The sequence below is a fragment of the Manis pentadactyla genome, chromosome 4 (genome assembly GCF_030020395.1).
Source record: "Manis pentadactyla isolate mManPen7 chromosome 4, mManPen7.hap1, whole genome shotgun sequence".
Lineage (NCBI taxonomy): Eukaryota > Metazoa > Chordata > Mammalia > Pholidota > Manidae > Manis > Manis pentadactyla.
This window is the reverse complement of record NC_080022.1, coordinates 178110536-178132351: the sequence shown is the minus strand read 5'-3', so window position 1 is coordinate 178132351 and position 21816 is coordinate 178110536. Positions and strand designations below refer to the sequence as shown.

Genomic DNA, 21816 nt, shown 5'->3' with positions numbered 1-21816 from the left:
AAATGGGAATACATCAAACTAAAAAGCTTCTGTACATCAAAGGACACCAACAGCAGAGCAAAAAGGATTCCTACAGTATTGGAGAAAATATTCATAAATGACTTATCTGATAAGGGGTTAACATCTAAAATATATAAAGAACTCACACTTAACACCCAAAAATAAAAGTCTTTTCTTAATAAATATATTTTGCAACAACATTGTATAGGCCATATCTGATCTATTTTTTAAAATACACATAACTATTTAAATAAATTTCTAAATTCATTCCAACCACACTACCGAAATAAAATGGCTACATACTATAAAGATGCAGGACCTGAGTGAAGTGTTGCCCTTGAGATGGAACTGGAGTAGGCAAAGCATTTCTACACATGGGCTGCATTTCTTATGGCTTCTTTCTGTGCATCTACTCCATTTTCCTCTTGATACTAGCATAGCTACTCAAAACTTTAGCTTGCACATGTCCCATAGCAGTTGCCTAGCCAATCTTCATCATAGTAACCTTCCAGGTTTTCAGCTTCTGCATTGATTGAGTTAGTCTCTAGTTTTGCAGTTCCAAATTCCCAAGATCAGGGAGGAGGGGCAGTGCAGTATATACAAACTGCTTTTAAAAAATGAGTTTTGCCAAAGCTGGGGGTGTTATGCTCCCTGACTTCAAGCTATACTACAAAGCTACAGGAATCAAAACAGTATGGTACTATCACAAGAATGGACCCATAGATCAATGGAACAGAATAGAGAGCCCAGACATAAACCCATGGATATATGTTCAATTAATATATGATAAAGGATCCATGAATATACAATGGGGAAAAGAAAGTCTCTTCAATAACTGGTGTTGGGAAAACTGGACAGCTACATGCAAGAGAATAAAACTGAATTACTGTCGAACTCCATACACAAAAGTAAACTCAAAATGGATCAATGACTTAAATGTAAGATATGAGCCATAAGACTCTTAGAAGAAAACACAGGTAAAACTCTCTTAAACATAAGCATAAGCAATTTTTTCCTGAAGACATCTCCTCAGGCAAGGAAAACAAAATAAAAAATGAACAAGTGGGACTACATCAAACTAAAAAGCTTCTGTGCAGCAAAGGACACCATCAGCAGAACAAAAAAGGCAACCTACAGTATGGAAGAATATATTCATAAATGATTTATCCAATATGGGGTTAACATCCAAAATAAATAGAGCTCATATACCTCAACACCAAAAAAAGAAATAACCCAATTAAAAAATGGGCAGAGGACCTGAACAGACATTTTTCTAAAAAAGAAATGCAGATGGCTAACAGGCACATGAAAAGATGCTCCACATCGCTAATCATCAGGGAAATGCAAATCAAAACCACACTGAGATATCACTTTACACCAGTTAGAATGGCCATCATCCAAAAGACAAGAAATAAAAAGTGTTGGCAAAGATGTGGAGAAAAGGGAACCCCCCCTACACTGTTGATGGGAATGTAACTGGTACACCACTGTGGAAAGCAGTATGCAGGTTCCTCAAAAAATTAAAAATAGAAATACCATGTGACCCAGCAATTCTACTCCTAGGAATTTACCCAAAGAAAACAAGATCCCTAACTCAAAAAGATATATGCTCCCCTATATTTATTGCCTCATTATTTGCAATAGCCAAGTTATGGAAGCAACCTAAGTGTCCATCAATAGATGAATGGATAAAGAAGATGTGGCACATATATGCAATGGAATATTATTCGGCTGTAAAAAAGAAAGAAATCCTGCCATTTGCAACAACATGGATGGATCTAGAGAGTATTATGCTCAGTGACATAAATCATATGATTTCACTTATTTGTAGAATCTAAAAACAAAACAAAACAAAACAAAATGAACAAAATAGCAGTAGACTCAGAGACACTGAGAATTGACTGGTTGTTACCATGGGGGAGAGGCTGGGGTGGGTGGGTGGGGAGGGAGAGCAAAATAAATGGGCACAAAAATTCTCAATCATAAGTTACAGAGATAGCAGTACAGCATGGAGAATATAGCCAGTGATTCTGTAAAATCTTCCTATTTTGACTGACAGTGATGACATTAGTGGGGGTAAGGATTAATAATATGAGTAACTGCTGAACCACTGTGTTATATACTTGAAACCAATACAAGATTGTATATCAATAATACTTCAATTAAAAAAACAGACAAATGGATAAAGATGTGGTACATATACAGAATGGAATATTATTCGGCCCTAAAAAAGAAATAAATCCTGCCATTTGCAACAACATGGATGGATCTAGAGGATATCATGCTAAGTGAAGTAAGTCACTTGGAGAAAGACAAATACCATCTGATTTCACTTATTTGTAGAATATAAAAACAAAACAAAACAAAATGAACAATATAGCAGTAGACTCATAGACACTGAGAAGTGTCTTACCATGTGAGGTGTGGGTTTGGGATGTGTGGGTGGGGACGGTGAGGGTAGTAAAGGGGCACAAAAATTCTCAATCATAATATAAGTTGGTCATGGGGACGGTCGTACAGCATGGCGTATATAGCCAGTGATTCTGTAACATCTTCCTATGTTGACAGATAGTAACTGCACTAGTGGTGTGAGGGTAACTGTCAAACCACCGTGTTGTATACTTGAAATCAATGTAAGATTACCTAACAATGATACTTCAATAAAAAAATATGTACATAAAATAAGTTTTGCAAACCCAATTTCTGAAGAAAGCATCCAATAAACCTAAAAATCTTATGATGCAAATTAAACTTATTGTGTGAAATGGTGTCATAAATGTCTCTTAAAGATCTCCTGACCATCATATTGGACTGACACTCTGTTAAAGCAGTGTCACCATTCCTCATGAGAAGAAATGCAGAGTTCTGTGAAGACATATCTACAAAGAAATACTTAATTGAATAGAAATTTCCTTTTCAACTTGAAACAAGGTCACTACATACTTCTGTCCTGTCTTCAAGCTTTACATTGTGCTTTTTTAGAGAGAGGGTTATGTCAGCATGCTCACTGGGGCTAAGGAATGCTTACAATTAACTGGAAACTTTGCTCTCCATCTAAAATGGTTTCAGATGCTCAAGCAGAGTGCAGAACAGAGAACAGATGGGTCCTCACAACTACCACCACTGATACTTAAGAAAGCTATTTTAAGAAAAATACTACATTCAGTATTTTTAGACACGAAAGTGTAGGGATAACTTTTCTAAACGTGATACAAATGTTTGTATCAATGCAAAACTGAATACTTTTTAAATCACCTAACAAAAAAGAATGTCAATTTCTGTCAGTACCTTCCAGTAATTTGTCCATAATTTCCAACTTCAAATATAATGGTACCAGTTGCAAGAAAAGCAAACTATTTTAGTCCCATTAATCACTAAGAAAAATACTAAAATTAACATCTTACATATATTACAAATATAAATTCACATTATAGCCAAAACCTGTAAACAAATAATTTCACATCATGGGTGTGATAAAACTTTCATGATTAATTGGGATCTTCTCTACTAAACAAGGTGAACCATCTTAGTAATAATTTCAAACACTACTATCATTCAAAACTACCTGATTGTCATAATACAGCAAGCTATGGAAAAATTAACTTCCCAGGTAAAGAACTTGAAATGTTTCTAATTATAATCACATAGCACCCCTTTAAAAAGAAAAGGCTAAATCAAAGATCAGACATCAAAAGACCATTAGGTCTTCCAATATAGACCATTTCCAGACTCCACATAAAACCTCCTTTGGGGTGTTTTCATTATTCACCAAGAATAGAGATATATGGTTCAAATTACTCTAAGTTCTTCAAAGTTCCTTGCCATTTGGGTATTTCACACCTAAAATAAATAGGTTTTATATCAAGTAATTTAAAAAACCCAGAGGATTGAATTTTAACAAAGTCACCAATTTTAAATTTCATTACATCAAACTTCAGGGACTATGATTTGAGGAGAAATAAAGGAAATTTGATAAGGAAATAAAAGCATGTTTTTCTTAAGGATAATCTATGTTTGACATGTACTTATCTATTGTTTATTTCAATCTTTCAAAATCTTTCTTCCAGAAAATCAAGTCTGTTTGCTTTACTCCTAACCTCATGCTTGGACATTAACATGTTACCAGATTCATGTCCTTGAAACATTTATTTCCTCTGGCAGGGAAATTCTCTCTTCTCCACCAGCTCTTTTCTGACCTTCCTTCAAAACCCAGTTCATTGCAAAGAAATATTCAGGAAAGTCTTCCTCCATGTCACTTTCACCAGATACACACTGCCACCAATTCCTCAAGCATTCTCTGGTCCCTGTGGAAAAGAGTACTTCCTCTATCCCCACCTTTGGGGGGACTTAGGGTCCTTCTCAATCTGGACCACCAGTCTCCTATACTTTGTTTCACTGGGCTCATCTTCTCAGGTTTCTTCACATACACTCGGCACTCCTCACCTCTACATATTAGTTCATACTTTTCTAACTTCCTGGATGACTTTTGCTATACATAAGAATAAATATATCAGATACATAAGCCATTATGTTCACAAAAGACCTTGGGGACACCATCAGAAAGAGATCTACTATTAAAAGTAATACCAGATTGAGAGTTAGCTTATACAAATTTATTACTGATGAAACTTACATTCTGAGCCTGCATGAAGAATCCAAAGAATCTCATAGCTAATAGCCAACATAACTGTAAGAAGTTACCATCATGGAGGATTTTTCACAGTAGTTCAGATGTGTTATTTAACTTTGCCTTCTTCCTTTACACTTTAACATACAGGCTTAAGTTCAGTGTGAAGTTAATGGAGATTAAAGAAGCATTGCTTTCAACGTGGCTGATGATTTCTGTCTTCTCTCAATTTCATTTTGTTTGTAAGATCCAATTCTTTATCACTAGCAAGGCACTATTTTTTGATTTTCAAAAATACAATATTAAAATGATTATATAAATGAGCTGCTATAGCCAAAGGAGACAAGACTTAGAAACTGCCCAAGGGTAACACTGTTAGGTGGAATAATGTAACAATACTATTGTAACGCTCTTCTCATAAGATGGTGACATATATACACATATATTTTTTTAGGAGAGCAAGGCAGAGGCTTTTATTTAGAGATAAAGCGAAAGGACAGAGCTCCTGGCTCACGCCAGGAGGGGACAAGAGAGTCCCAAGGTGGTGATATTTTTAATGTACTATTTTTAATGATGATTATACATGGATGGATATGGCAAATAAACATCTGTCAGAGTACTTTTATCCCTCTTTTTCAACAGAGAAAAATTTTGTTTATGAAGCCTAGCAAAGGGGATAGAGGCAAAATATCCTCAAAGTAGGGAAAGTCAACTTCAACTTAACTGCTTACTCTAATTTGATAGAAGTACCACTTAAGAACACCCAACTCTCTTAGTTAGAATGCTATAGTTACTAGACAATACTTTAATCAGTGGTTTGAATAGTATAATAAATTAGTTCATGAGAAAAGAATATTCTTACCAAATGCCTAGAAGTCCTTTACATAATTCTGAACGCCCCTTTCTTCTGGGGGCTATTGCAGCAGCTGCAACTAGGGTAAAAGGGAAATGTATGTGCCACCTGCCAGAGTATCCCTTTGAAGACCAATAATGGAAGCCATGTACAAAAACAATCTTCCTATCAACTCCACTCCTAGGCATATACCCAAAGAATTGATAACAGGTACTCAAACACTTGTATATGTATGTTCATAGTAGCACTATTTATAATAGCCTAAAGGTGGAAACCCAAATGTCCATCAACAGTTGAGTGGATAAAAAAATTATGACCTATACACAGAATGAAATATTATTCAGCCATAAAAAAGAATGAAGTAATGATATAGGCTGTGATGTAGATGAACCTGGAAAAACATTGCGCTAAGTAAAAGAAGCCAGACACACAAGGTGATTCCATCACATGAAATATCCAGATGAGGTAAATCCACAGACAGAAAGCAGAGTGGTGGTTGGGGGGATCTGGGAAGGGCTGGGGAATGGGGACTGGCTTATTTACTGAGCACAGTTTTATGTGGAGGTGATGGAAATGTTCTGAACCTAGATAAAGTTGGTGGTTGTACAACACTGCGAATGTACTAAATGTCACTGAATTGTTCACTTTAAAATGGTAAACTTTATGATATGTGAATTTCATCTCAGTTTTTTAAAAAAACCACTAACTAAAACTAGGAGCAGGGTACAAATTAAAATGCCTACAGAGGCCAGGTAAGAAAAATGGGAAGAGTGAGCCCAAAACAACATGCTCTGCATATAATTATATTCCAGTTTGCGGGTTCTTTCTTAACACTGTTTAATTTTTTCCTTTTAGTCTTTTCTCTTTTTTTCCTGACCAGTCTACTAGAGACCTGTATAATTTATTAACTTCTTTTCAGTGTGGTTTTGGTGATACTCTGCATTGTGTTTCAGTTTCATTGATTTTTGCTCTCAGCTTTATTTCTTGTATTTTCTTTCTATTTACTTTGTTGTCTTTATCTAGCTTCCTGAGGTGAAGGCTTAGCTCATTTCAGTTGAGATGCCAGATTAGAAATACTTCATTACGTCAGATGAGTAACACTTTCATTATATTTTAATTTTAAATATCTGGAAATTATTACTATAATGTCCTTTTCAATCTTGAGTTATTTAAAGGTACAATTTTAAGTTTCTAAACATGAGGGTTTAAAAATAAAACTGGCCGTTTATTTACTACTAATTTAACTGCACCAAGTACAGAAAATGTTGTCTCAAACACAATGATTCTTTGAAAACTGTTGTGACTTCCCTTTATGATTTAATCCCAGCACTGTCCAATCAGCTCCAGGTACTCATTGCCATGAAGGAAGATGGCTTAGTGTTGCCAAATCTTGCATGTTTCTAGAGAAACCAAACTTCATGTGAAATTTCCTGATTTTATAACGTTGACAACTAATTCAAAATTTTCAAAATATTTTGTAGGCCACACTGAACAGAATGATTCACCTTGCAGCCTGGGAATTTGTAACAGATACTGAAAAGCATGAGAGGACATGAACAGAAGAACAACAAAATGGACTAGAAAAAATGGACTAGAAAATCAGAGAGAAGATGAAGGGAAAGGAATAGTTTGTATGACATCCTGAAACTCTGTAGAAAGTGAATTTAAAAGTGAGATTTAAAAAGTGGAAAACAAATAAAACTAGGAAAATATGTAGTAATAAGCATCATAAAGAAAACTGAAGAAGTAAATGCTCTGAGACTAAGGTATACTTCGTAAATTATTGCTGTAAGAATGGTATAGAAAAATGGCTTCTAAAGCCATATTCTTGGATTAGATTGTCTAAGGAGAGAATCTAGAGTGAGCACAGAATAGAATGGACATACAAAGAAGACTGAGTGAAAGGAAGAAAATCAGGAGAATGTGTATCACAAAATTTGGAGAAGAAAATGTTGTAAGGAAGGGACACTGAACAATAGCCAGACTGGAGGTCAATGTAACTTTGGCAGACGTTTTGGTAACATGAGGAAAGAAGCTAGACTAGACTGGGCTGAAGACTGAACACGGAAGATGAGGAAATGGAGGCAATAAGTACAATAACTCTTTACACACTTGATTATAAAAGCAAAGAGGGGAAAAGGATCACAAATGAAGGGTGGCCAGGGGGAGGTTTGAGGTTGAGAAAGGGGATTTTTGATATGGATACCTCCTCTTGTCTACATACTAAAATGACCAGTGCAGTTGAGAGAATACAAAGCGGTCCTGAGTGAGACTGCACAACAGAGAACCAGGCAATAATTGTGAGAGAAGGCAAAGAACTGAAGGCTTACTATGAGGGACACACCTTACAAGTTAACAATATGAGAAAGTAAGGGTTTCAAACAAGGACATTAATGAAATTAAAAACAGTATTTTGGTTTGAGGTTGCAAGAATAGAAACAGCACCAATTCTACATGTAATTAGTGATAGGTGCCTCAAGAAGTGGAGGAGGATGACAAAGGCTTCCTTATATATTCCATGAACAAAGTGCTAGGAATTTTTAAAAACAGGAATAAAAGCTCAGAAGGAGTTGACTATGGTCTATTATATTAATAAAGCATATATCAATGGTGTGAAAAATCAAAGAACGTTCATGGCAACAGAGAATATGATGATTTTTCTGGAGTTAAAAAAAAAACCATTTGGAAGCTCTGAGCCAGGCTTTGATTCACTTATTAATTTTGCAAAAATCTCAGAGTGTTACACTGCTCTGGAGGTCAGACAGCTCCACATGCCTCACTATCCTCTTGAAAAAGAGGCAAAAGACCACAAAGCAAGCTGAGATCAAGGACTTTTCAAAAGTCAGGTTTCAAGGTCATAGGAAGGTCACTGTGTATTTAGATTTTAGTTACACAAACTAATCTATAATTGAATCTACAGCAAATCATAATAATTGATTCTCAAAACAATAATGTTGACTTACTATAAATTGTTTTTGTTATTCAATGGTAAAAAGGATGGGAGTGTATATATCACATTTCAGAAAGAATTCTATCAAAAAATAAGAATAGTTCTAGTCTTCATATACAAAATGACATCTACCTAGCATCTCCTGAATAGTTTCTCAAGAGCTCACTATAATACCTAGAAAGAAGAAAACAATGAAAGAAAACCACAACAATAATAAGAACTGAGATTAACAAAACGCAAGGAAGAACCTGGGAGGGATCTCTAGTAAATACAAAGCAAATAGAAGTGGATTGAAAAAAAAAAATCTATATAGGTCTACCTGAGAGTAAATGTAAACTGGTCTCAGGAAACTGAACCTGAGAAAAATGAGGTAGGAAGACACCTTCTTCCTCTCTCAGGTCAAAGACTGTGTCTAAATAAATAAAAAATCTTGGTAGCTGGAATTCTCCCAGTAACAGGGAACATCAATGTAACATCTATTAATGTTTTATATATATCCATTCAGACCCAGTAACTTCCAGAAAACATCTGTATTCAGAGTAAAGGATGAATGGTGGTGTAGTATATAAGCAGAGAGCTATAATTTCCACAGCATATGTGGAGATTGATAACATACTACTGAACAACCAATGGGTCAAAGAAGAAATTAAAAAAGAAAAAAAAAATATCTTGAAATGAAAATGGAAACACAACAACCAAAATGTATGGGACGTAGCAACAGCAGTTCTAGGAAGCAAGTTTATAGCAGTAAATTCCTAAATTAAGAAAAACACCAAGGTCAAAAAAATAATTTGAATCTACATGAAAAAGGGCTCATGATTAGCATTAGTAATCATCAGGGAAACGCAAATCAAAATCACAATGAGGTACCAACTCACACCTGTTAGAATGGCTATTATCAAAAAGACAAGAGAGCAAGTGTTGGTGAGGATGTGAAGAAAAGGGAACGTTTTCCCTTTTGGTGGGAATGTAAACTGCTACAGTCACTATGGAAAACAGTATAGAGGTTCCTCAAGAAATTAAAAATAGAACTCCACATGATTAAATAATCACACTTCTAGAAATATAACCAGAAGAAACAGAACCATTATCTGGATATCTATATTCCCATGTTCACTTCATGATTATTCACAATAGCCAAAATACAGAAACAACCTAAGTGTCCATCAATGGGTGAATGAATCAATCCATCAATGGATCAATCAATCAATCAATCAAAATACAGAAACAACCTAAGTGTCCATCAATGGGTGAATGAATCAATAAAATGTGATATATATATACACACACATGATGATTATTATTCTCTTTTAAAAAAGAAGGAAATCCTGCCATTTGTAGCAACATAGATGAAACTGAAGGACATTATGCTAAGTGAAATAGAAAAACAGAATAAAAACAAAGACAAATACTACATGGTATAATTTATATGTGGAATCTTAAAAAAAAAAGGAGCTGGGAAGTAGGGGAAATAGAGAGAGGTTGGTAGAAGAGTAAAATTTTCAGTTCTGAGATGAATATGGTCTGAGGATCTCATGTGTAACATGGTAACTATCGTTGATAACACTGTATTGTAATAATTGAAATGTGCTAAGAAAATAGAATTTGAATTTTTAAAATTCATTTTAAAAAGTCATATTATCATCTTAACAAAAATAAAAATTTTTATACATTATAATATCCATTCTTGATTTTAAAAAATATGAAGCACTCTTAGCAAGTTAGGAATGAAGGGAATTTCCTTAAACTGATAAAAGATGACTATGAAAAACCTTCAGCCGAAACTTACACATTATGGTTAAAGTATTCCCTATGCACAAGGATGCCCACATTCATCCCAATACTCAACATTTTACTGGAAATTCTAGCCAGTGCACAGAGTGAGGACGGTAAGAGAGAGAACATAAAAATTGAAAAGGAAAAACATGATTTGCTGATTATTTACTTGTCATTATCCACATAGAAAATCCAAGAAAACTTCCAGACTTTGAAAATAAGTTCAGCCAAGTTGTTAGATGCAGGAGTTCGGTGATTTTTCTAAAAATGTCCTTCAGTTCGGCAGATCATCTGCTAGAAAATGTTAATTTAGAAAGATAAAATATAAAATGGTAGCATCAACTACAAGGTACTTAAGACTAAATCTAACAAAAATATTAAAATATATGTGGAAAAAATTGTAAATACTTATTAAGAAATTAAAATAGATAAATTAATGGAGAAAAAATGGACAATTTATGGAAGAGAGAAACAAATATAGTAAAAATTTTAATTCTACTTAAAATGATCTATAAAAATAATGCATATATAATAAAGATCCCAACAGAAGAGTAAAACCTAATAAAATTGAAATAGAAGAGCAAATGGCTAAGAATAAGAAAATTTGGGGGACAATAGAATGTGGGGGGAAAAGAAGAGAGTGTGGGAAGGGATGTCTCACTCCATGAGAGCTCAAGATTTAGTATGTGCTCAGAGTAATTAAAATGGCATAAAGTAAATAACTTTTTAATGTGATCATAAGCTATTTTGATTTTCTTATCAAGCTCTTTTGTAAATTTCCAGTTTTCTACGGCAAATACGTACTACTTTTGTAATGAAAATAAGTATAGATACTTGGAAAAGTTTTCTTCTTGGACAATGTCAGTACCCAGCCAGAGTTCACACTCCAAGAACTCTGGATAGGTTCACTTTAACATAAGCCCTCTATTACAGTGGTAAAAAAAAAAAAAAAGCATTTATCTTCTGGGTTAGCCTAGAACTTAATAAACTTTTAAATAACTCAGCTATAATAAAATTTAACAATTTCTAGTTTAACAATTTAATCCTACTTTGATATAATTAATCTAATTCTAGGTAGAGAAAACCTAAAATGATTTCATATATGCCAAGTAATTTTATCTTGCTACCCAATTCTTTAGGTTATCTAAGTTATTAGAAGCAACATGATAGGCAGATATGAAAATCTGACATTTTAATTGAATAACACATTATAAATTGTATCTGTTCCTTATTTTAGTAATAATTATAAAAAATTTACAGAGAATTTACAAACTCAATTAGTCTTTAAAGTCATCTGTTCTCACCTAAAACCAACACATCTTCTTAGTAAAGTATAAATTATAGGCTATTTTCAATTTGTAGTGGAACAGTGGAACAGTTATAATCAATCTTCCAAGAAAACTTTTTAAAAGTACAAACCCATTTTCTAAACAGATTAAAATTTCTTATCAAGTTGACCCTGCAAAGATGTTTTCATTTACTTATCAGGCACAAAAATCTTCAGATTGACCATTCAAGTTTACAGGCTTCCTTCAAGCTTCTTTCTACATAGCTCCTTAATTCAAATATTTTTTCCATTTTAAAGTATGTATCACTATTAATTCCTTGAGATATTTTTTTACCAAGCTTATAAACAATTGACCAAGCAACAGTTCCTCACTGGCAATATATAAAACTAACTTAAGAATTATACTCTTCAGCTATTCTTTAAAGTTCCTACACAAGACTGATTTAACCTAACTCTCCCTTTCTACCAAAATTCAAAATTCAAGCTTTTGGGTGAACTGGAAGGTTATCTGCTTTTACTGCAACTTTATCCAAATTTTTGCAGTAAGCAATGTTCCATTAAAAAACAAACCTAATCAAAATGTAGTCCACTCCTTCTGAATAATCACAAGATTTAGTATTCCATTTAAATCCTCTTTAAGATTAGTTTCTAGCAAATAAAAGTACAAAAACAGTCATTATAACTGCAGTTTTATTATCTTTACTCTAAGCCATTCTTATTTGAAGATTAATCCCTTTTCCTGCTAATATTATAAATGTTGACTTATGACAATAAACAAGTAGCCAAAGATAAATGAAGGAGATATAAAAGAACCTTATAGGAAAGATTTTCCACTAGTGTTTAAAAATACAAGTTTTTCATAAATATAACTTTAGGGGTAAATAATCTGTCTTCTACTGTATGAGAGGTTATAAATGTTATATATATTAAGCAAGAAAAAACTGTGTTTTTTAAAAGCATATGTCAGCTTGTTGGAAAAATAACACCCCAAAACTATTTCATACATTTTCTCATTTTAAACAAACTATAAAGTCACACAAAAGAAAAGGTGCTGCTAATTTTTGTATACTTAAATAATTTTATAGAATGACTTTCAATAAATCAGATGGTGAACATTGGCTGAGTATCACTAGCATTGAGAGTTGGCTTCAAAACAGGTCAAATAAAAATGTAATTCAAGAACATTCTGAATTACTTTAGAAAATATCAAGAATGTTTTCCTAATAATTCCATGTGCAAGTGAAATTGTACTTGTAAAGGCAATGGTATATGAAAATATGATTACACATTTTCCAAAAAAAACAGCTATCAATAACAGAAATCTTTACTGAAGGAATATTTAAAAAATCAAGAACATGGTAAAATAAGTCCTTAATAAATGTTCACATTTTTCCTTACTACTAATACTTACTCAGTTTAGCTTATATTCACCCATTCACCACTATTAGGTCCAAGAGTTAGATCACTGTTTTTAGATAGTCATAAACAAAGTTAATATAATGGCTATACTCTCAGAATGAGAGGTTCAAAACTATATCAGGATTAATAAAAGTGAATAAAGGCCTCAAAAACTTCTTCCCTTTGTTCCCAAACCAACTTGAATCCCCCCTAACTTCCACTGGTTCTTTGATAATGCCACTGAATGGTCTGAAAGCCTATCATCCCCACATGTGTCTCACTTGGCACAACATAAAAATTGGATGGAGGTATACATATAATAGAAATGTGTTTACTAAAAGAAGCACAATAAGAATGTTCACAGCAATACTATTAATAATATCCCCAAACTAAAAACTGCCCAAATGGATATTGGCAGTAGAATGGATAAGTACATTGTGGTATATTTACTCCAAAATACTATTCAACAAAGGAGAATGAAAAAACTACAATGATATATATCAGTATGTTTCACAAACCTAAATGTTGAGCAAAAAAAGTTCATTTCTCTTTCACCCCACCCAGAGTACTGAATTGAGAGCTGTATGACTAGGAGATAGGAAGAGGCTGGGAGGATGTCATGTAGGACTCTTAGAAGGCATTAAGGCAACATGGATCTTACTAACTGCTTTGTGCACTCTATCAAGAGCTTCCCCAAGAGCTGCTGGGAATGTGTTACCCACAGACCCCCCCAGCAGGCCCACAGCCAGCATTCTATGAGCCTTACCCACACTTGCTCTGTGGTCGGCTCCATGTGCATGCTCCCAACAGCAGCAGCCAGAGTGAGCTTTAGCAGATGGCTAGTGAGAACACACAGAAAGCCAGCCTGAATCTGAGGGCCAGAGAGAGACCACAAACTTGAGCTTTAGCACCACTTTTGTAACAAGAAATGAGAGGCTGTCAGCACTCGGCCTCATACGTTACAGGATCAAGAAAAGGCATACAAGCTTAAGAATTCTGCCACAAGAGGGAGGAAGAAGCATGGAGCAGGTGCACCCTAGATGGTTGCAAACGCCCCAGAATATCTAGCAGGACTGAAGGAAGGTATTTCTCTTCTGAAGGCAGTTAGTAAAGACCCCTAGTAGGTGACTGCTACTTCAAATATGAGGGTAGCAATGCAAAACTTCAAGGAACACGAGAAATCAAGGCAACAGGACACCACCAAAGGATCACAATAATCTAGCAACTGACCCCAAAGACATGGAGATCTGTGATTTACACAATAAAAATTACAAAATAGCTGTCTGAAGGAAATTTGAACAATATGAGTTTAACAAAGAGATAGAAATCATAAAAAAGAATCAAACAAATTCTCGAGTTGAAGAATACAATAAATGAAAATTTTAAATGCAATAGAGAGCATCAATATCAGAATGGGTCAAGCAAAAGAAAGAATCTGTGAGACAGAAGACAGGAACCTTGAAATTACCCAGTCAGAAGAGAACAAAGAAAAAAGAATGAGAAAGAGTGAAGAAAGCCTACATGAACTATAGAATACCATCAAAAAAGCCAATCTGTGAATTAGTAGTGTTTCAGAAGACATGGAGAAGGGAATAGGAAGCTAATTTAAAGAAATAATGGCTGAACTATGGAAAACAGTATGGAGGATCCTCAAAAAATTAAAAACAGACCTATTGTATTATTCAGCAATTCTACCTCTGGGAATATACATAAAGGAAATAAAAACACTACCTCATAAAGATACCTGCACCCCCATGTTCTTAATAGCATTATTTACAATAGCCAGGAAATGGAAATAACCTAAGTGTCCATTGATGGACGAATGGATAAAGAAGATTCACTGACTGATTGATAGAACAAGGGAATATTACTCAGCTATAAAAAAAAAACAAGGAAATCCTGCCATTTGTAACAACACGAAGACTCTGAGGGCATTATGCTAGATGAAATAAGTCAGACAGACAATAACAAATACCGTATGATCTCGCTTATATATAGAATCTTAAAAAGAAAAAGAAAAAAAACTCATAAAGAAAGACACCAGATTTGTGGTTACCAGATGTGGAAGGAGGGAGAAGGGGAGTTGGAACAAAGTGGTCAAAAGGTACAATTTTGCAGTTATAAGTAAGTAGTAGGGATATAGTATACAACATGGTGACTACAGCATACCCTGCTGTATGATGCATAGGAAATTGTTAGGAGAGTAAATCCTAAGAGTTCTCATTACAAGGAGAAAAATTTTCTCCTTTTTTTCATTTCTTTTGTTGTAGCTATATTAGGATGACAGATGTTAACTACATATTGTGCTAACCATTTCATAATTTATACAAGTCAAACCTTTATGCTGTATTCCTGAAACTCTTACAGTGATGTATGACGATTATAACTCGATAAAACCGGATAAGTAAATAGACAAAGAAATAATGGTGAGAATCTCCCAAACCTGGGGAGAGATTTGGGTTAAAGACATAAACATAAAACCTGCTAAAAAAAAAAAACTCCCTGAAGAAAACAGGTAAAAATCTTCTTGACATTGTTCTTGGTAAAGTACTTTGGATAAGACATCAAAGGCAAGGAACAAAAGCAAAAATTAATAAATGAAACCTTAACAAGCTAAAAAGCTTCTGCACAGAGAAACAATCAATAAAATGAAAAGGCAAATAATGGAATGGGAGAAAATATTTGCAAACTATATATCTCATAAGGGACTAATATCCCAATTATATAAAGAACTCATACAACTCAACAGCAAAAGAACAATCTGATTTGAAAATGAGCAGAGGAACTAAATAGATATTTTTACAAAGAGGACATACAAATGGCGAACAGGTGCATGAAATGATACTCAACATCACTAATTATCAGGGAAATGCAAATCAAAACCACAATGAGCTATCACTTCATTAGCTCATTATCAAATGTTAGAATGGCTATTATCAAAAAGACATGAGATAACAGGTGGGCAAGCATGTGGAGAAAAGGGAGCCCTTTACCCTGTTAGTAGGAATGTAAAGAGGCACAGCTACTATGTAACACAGTATAGAGGTTCCTCAAGAAATTAAAAATAGAACTATCATAAAATACAGCAATTCTTCTTCTGAGTATATATCCAAAGGAAATGAAATCACACCTTGAAGAGACATCTGTACTCTAATGTTCACTGCAGCATTATTCACAACAATTAAGCTATGGATACAACCTAAGTGACCATCAGCAGGTGAATGGATAAAGATGTGGTACACACATATTGGAATATCTATATAATGGAATATTATTCAGCCATAAAAAAGAAAGAAATCCTGCCATTTGCAAAAACACTGATGGACATTGATAGCACTATGCTAAGTGACTTAAGTGAGACAGAGAAAGACAAATTCTGTATGATAGCTCTTGTAGATGGAAACTTTAAAAGTCCAATTCATGGAAATAGAGTAAAGTGGTGGGTATCAGGGGCTGGGAGGGGAGGGAGAATGGGGAGATGTTTGTTAAAGAGTACAAATTTCCCCATATAAAATGAATAAGTTCTTGGCATCTGATGTACAGCATGGCGATTATAGTTAACAATACTGTATTATACACTCAAAAGTTACTGAAGAGTAGACCTTAAATGTTCTCACCACAAAAAGAAGTAATGATGCAAACCGATGGAGATATTAGCTAATGCTGTGGTGGTAATCATTTCACAATATATAAGGTACACATGCACCTTAAACTTGGAAATGTCATATGTCAATTATACCTCACTAAAACTGGAAAAAATTTAACAAAAAAGTTAAAAATCTTTAAATTTGTATCTTCTGATATCATGAACTAGTGTTTTTAAAATTCAGCATTTATAGTCATGTTTGCATTTACTCAACAATCTATATTACTCCTACATGGAATAAAAATACAAAACAGTGTAGCTTTCTATTAGCATACCTCTTGGAAATTACTTATGAAAGTTCATTTTGACTCTGAATGAAAAATAAAAAATGTGCTTAGATAAGACAACAGTTTCAGAGAACCTGCTTTCCCTGGAGGAAAGTAGTCTTACATGGACTATCACTGCAGCCTCATCTTCCTTATTTTCTTGCTTGCCATTTCTTATTACTCGAATTTATGATAATCTCACTCCTGCCAGGATAATCTCCCTAAAGTACAGTTCAGGCACTTACCTACCTTGAAATATCAGGACACTTAGGTGTTGGGACAGGCAGTCTCATGCATCTTTTAACCCCCACTCAGTCACCTAAGAATGGGCCTTGGGCTTGGAACACTCCCTTACCAAAGAGAAAGAGCCCACAAGTCCTGTGCGGGGCTTACCGCCTTGGGTGGGAATATCTTTCCCTGTTTCAGCTCGAAGAATGGTCTTTCGTTTTTGCTTCAAGTGTGTGCATCATATAGCACCTGGCCAACCCCACTGTTATATCTGTCCTCCCCTGGAAGGGGACAGGTCTTCTTACTGCACCACAGGAGAGGTAGGCAACCTGCCATGCACTGGCCATGGGAAGACACTCGTTGCCTGCAAGGGACCAAACCCACTCCTGATGCTGACCTTGCTCTGTCTTCTCTTCTCTATGTAAGTAAAGCATTGTTCCATTCAGTGTGCTTGAGCACTGTGTATTCTTGGTGACTCCAGTACTCAGAGGAAGTGGACAGAAGTGTTTGGACTTCTATTCCTGGTGGCTGGCATTGTGATGGTCTTTACTAACCTCCATGGAGTCAGGAGTCCTCCCCAGGGATTGGTAACCAGTGCACTGTGTCTTACTCTCTTGGGATTGACAAGCAGTGCACAATAACCTACTCTGACATTAGGAATCAACATACGTGTGCTACAATCAGATTCAAGTTTAAAAAGTCTGATTGATAAATTAAAAGTGGAAAATAAACCTATGTATTACATGTGAATTCCCGGAAGAAAACTTAAAGCATGTCTAAAATGTATGATAATCTCCCATGGAGAATACCTTTTACTTTCATTAAAAATATCATAATTGTACACTTATTAGAAAGCTCTATTTCTTATTCTGTATTCCATAGGCCTCCTAACAGCTCTTAAAATACTGTGTCAGAGTATCCTTCCATTATAGGTGAGAAAAACTCTTACTGTAAAAAAATTTTATCTTTCACATTTGAACCATAGGACTCCATTATTAGCTTTAAAAACTTAAAAATTGTAAGGATACAGTTAGCCACTGTTTCACTTTTCCTCATAGTATATTTACAGCAAAGCCCATGAGCAAACTTAACAGACATTCCTATATATATATATATAATCAAGTATCTAATATATCTAAATTTATATTTTGCATACATTTGCAAAAAGTCAGCTAAACATAAGTTTATGGATTATAAAGTAATTGTGGCAAAAATTCAAGACAATGATTAAAAGGAAGACTAATGAAATATCCAATTTTCACAAGATGCCTCTTTTTAACAAAAATGCATGATTAATTTGTTTCAGTAATGTCAAGAGCCCTCTGGCCTGAAAGGTTATGTCCAGATTTGAATTTGCTTTCTCTCTCTGCATTTTTTTTAAAACCCAGTAGAAGTTTTATTTGTGGTATACACATTCACATACAGTCACATTTATGTATGTATGTATGTATAGCAACTACAACAAAAGCAATATGTTTAAGTTAAATAAAGGCTTGCTTCCTGTAGTGACATTTATAACCATATCATCTAAAGAACAGTATTGTATTATGTTCTAGTGAAACCAGCACTACATATTTTCAGCACCAACTGAAAAACAGAGAGCTTATGCATATTAGCGTCAGGGTAGAAATATTTATAGTGTTTACAGTTTGACAATGCAAAAAAATTAATGTGTTTCAAGATAGTTTTGTATTTTACTGCAAAAGAAGAGTTTGAAAAAAGTACCAATCAAAAAGATGACTCTATAATGTTTCACCGAATAGTTTAAAATAGACAAATGATACAGTATCCCAGAACAATGCTTTACTGTTTTTATAGTACCAAAAACTTAGAAATCAAATTTGGTAAACATATGAATATTGAAAAAGAAATAAACTGTATATCTGTACTATTTACATATGTTATTTATAGATTTTAACTCCTCCAAAAGGATATATACTTTTCCAATGTTAGTCCTTCAAAGACTTACACCAAATTATGTTGTCATATATGGTCATTTCCCATTCATTAGTCTAGTAAGTTTTCCATATACTTTACTTATTTTAAAAAAATGAAAAATGAACACATAAAATACATACTATTTACAGTTAGAGTTTCAGATAACTTTCAGTTTGGGGAAATTATTACAATTTTTTTCTATGATAAACATGAAATAGGGAGCAAAAAATGTTTAGGATATGTACAGAATAAAAACTGTAAAAAGTGGTAAGTAGGGCCATAATATTAAACTAGTTTTATTTCTGAAAACCAATAACAATAGGCAAATTAGCTTTACGCAGTTGGCATTTAAAGTGAATGCTAACTTCAAATGAGTGTCCCTCTTAAATAACCCTAGGTTCTGAAGTATCTGCTTGGGCTGTAAAGCAAAGACGGAGTTGAACACATTATCATGTATCCGCATGCATATGAATTCATATGTACATATTTCTGTTCTCTGACACCCTCTATTATACATTCAAATGCACAGAAGAAATAAACCCTTATTGAGTGAAAGAATGATTAAATGAATGAATACAACCACATTCTAAAACTGATATTTTTCACCTTTCTATACATTTATTACAGAAGAAAAATTGCTAGTAATCAAGGCAAATTTCTATACCATACAGCTGTTCTTTAGAAAAAGAATTATCTCTGGACCAACTGGATCTATACTATTCTTAGATTTAAAAGCAATAACAATTGCCCCTCAGAATATTTTCCTTCAGGAAAATAGCCAATGGGTGCTGTTTACTTTGAAGTTCAGACCACACAATAACTTGCTCTGCTATACAGGAGTCTAAAATCATCTAAGATAGCCTTTTTCAAGCCAGATAACTCCTGCTTTAAGAGTCTAAAATAGTCTAAAATAGCTTTTTTAATTCCAAGTAAAATTTGGTATGTTGGTAAAGACCTTTAAAGCTTTAAAGAGTGTTACTTGGCTCAGGAAATGATTATGCTGCATACAGACTACTATGGGGGTGCAATATAATGACGTATAAGAAATACATATTTGGTCATATATTTCCCAGGTATATCTGGTCTTCATCCACAGTTCCTGAAAACACTGCAGTCTTAAAGGTGAAACAGGTGTTTTGTCATGCTATTGAGAGACTTTTGGGTCCCCACCCAAGGGCGGGGCTGGCAGTTGATTCAGCCACTGGCCAATAATGCAGTCAATCATGACTATGCAATGAAGCCCTCAGAAAAACCCCTAGGAAGAGCTTCTCTCTCTGCTCTGCCTGCTCTGCTCAGTTGGATCCTACTTCTCTGTCAGAGAGAGCTTCTACGCTTGGGGAACCAGACGCCTCCATGTGCTACTGAGCCAGGCCCCAAGCTCAACAAGAATGGAAGCTCCTTTATTTGGGACCTTGCCTGTGTCTCTCTTCATCTGGCTGTTAACTTGTATCCTTTATGGTATCCTTTTTTAAACTGGTAAACCTAAGTGTTTTCCTGAGTTCTGTGAGCCACTCTAGCAAATTAATGGAACCAAAGGGGGAGGGTCCTGGGAACCTCCAATCTGTAGCTGCTAGGTCAGAAGCAGAGGTAACATCCTGGCCTCTGGAGTTGGGGGTATAGGGCACTCTTGTAGGACGGGAGCCCTTACTTAACCTGGGAATCTGGTGCTCTCCAGGCAGACAGTATTAGAATTGAGTTGAGTTCTTGGACACCTTGCTGGTATTCAAGAATTGCTTGGTGTTATGTGTGGGAAGACCCCCTCCCACATACTTACACACATTGGAATCGGGTCCAGGAACCCAAACTGAGTTATACTACTATTACTGCTATGTATAACATTGTTATTGTTATACATATGTATAAAAAAGGACACCATTGCATTTGGTGTCAGAGGAATGGGATTAACAGGGGGTTTCAGTGTTCTTTCATAATCTATCAGTGAACATTAAAAGATACTACATTGTTTTACACATAAACTCCCACTATCCCACTGGAAAACATCTTTCTGAATTCAGTTGCACTTATTGTCAGCAATTTAATGCCTGGTACTCCAAGTACTTCCAATGCCCTACCTGGACTATAAAATGGATAAGAACAGTGGTGTCTTGAGCTATATCTTCTAAACTCTTAACATGATACTACAATATATAGAAGTTTAATATGATACTACAATATACAGAACTCTAGGTACTAAATAAATACTTGCTGATTTGCTGTTATTAAAAGGGATTATCTCTTCCTTTAGGGAAATAAAATACAAACCAACAAACCAATGAAAAGAGTAAAAAAAAAATTACAAAACATAGACAAGTAGAAAAAAAGAGAAAGTGGTAAATCAAATAGGTGAAGAAAGTTGTAAACAACATTTTAAGGAGAAAAAAATGAATTAATGAACAAAGGGAGGGCACCCTATCCATTAAGAAAGCAAGAATGCTCTAGTTTAGTCATTACTGAAGTTGCAATACAAAATACACTTATGACTTAGTGTTTGATGAATATTATAGCTCTCTTAGGATTGCATCTAATTCATATGTGGTGATATGTGAACAATTAAGCACCAAATCCTTGTGTAGATAAACAATTGATATCCTGTTATACCATGGTACATAAATTAAGATGATCTATACAGCAACTCAGCCAAAACATTGTACTAACAAACCAAGTGAGACTAGGGAGTGGTTATGCAATCTCCCAGGCAGAATTTGATACTAAGTTTGTTTGATTGTGGGTGTTCTTTTTGGCCTTTCTGTAAGTTATTCCTGTTTGGAGATTTGGGAAGAAAAATGGAATTAGCTGATTCTCTGGGAGTTAACTAGATTAAATGCACTTCATTTCTTAAATCACTT

The 21816-nt window shown here is 34.5% G+C and overlaps 1 protein-coding gene across 6 annotated transcripts in view; it reads right to left on the bottom strand.

Annotated features, from left to right (window-relative positions):
• CEP112 (centrosomal protein 112) overlaps window positions 1-21816 on the bottom strand; it is a 405933-nt gene that overhangs the window by 259430 nt on the left and 124687 nt on the right. The gene's annotated exons all lie outside the window — the stretch shown is intronic.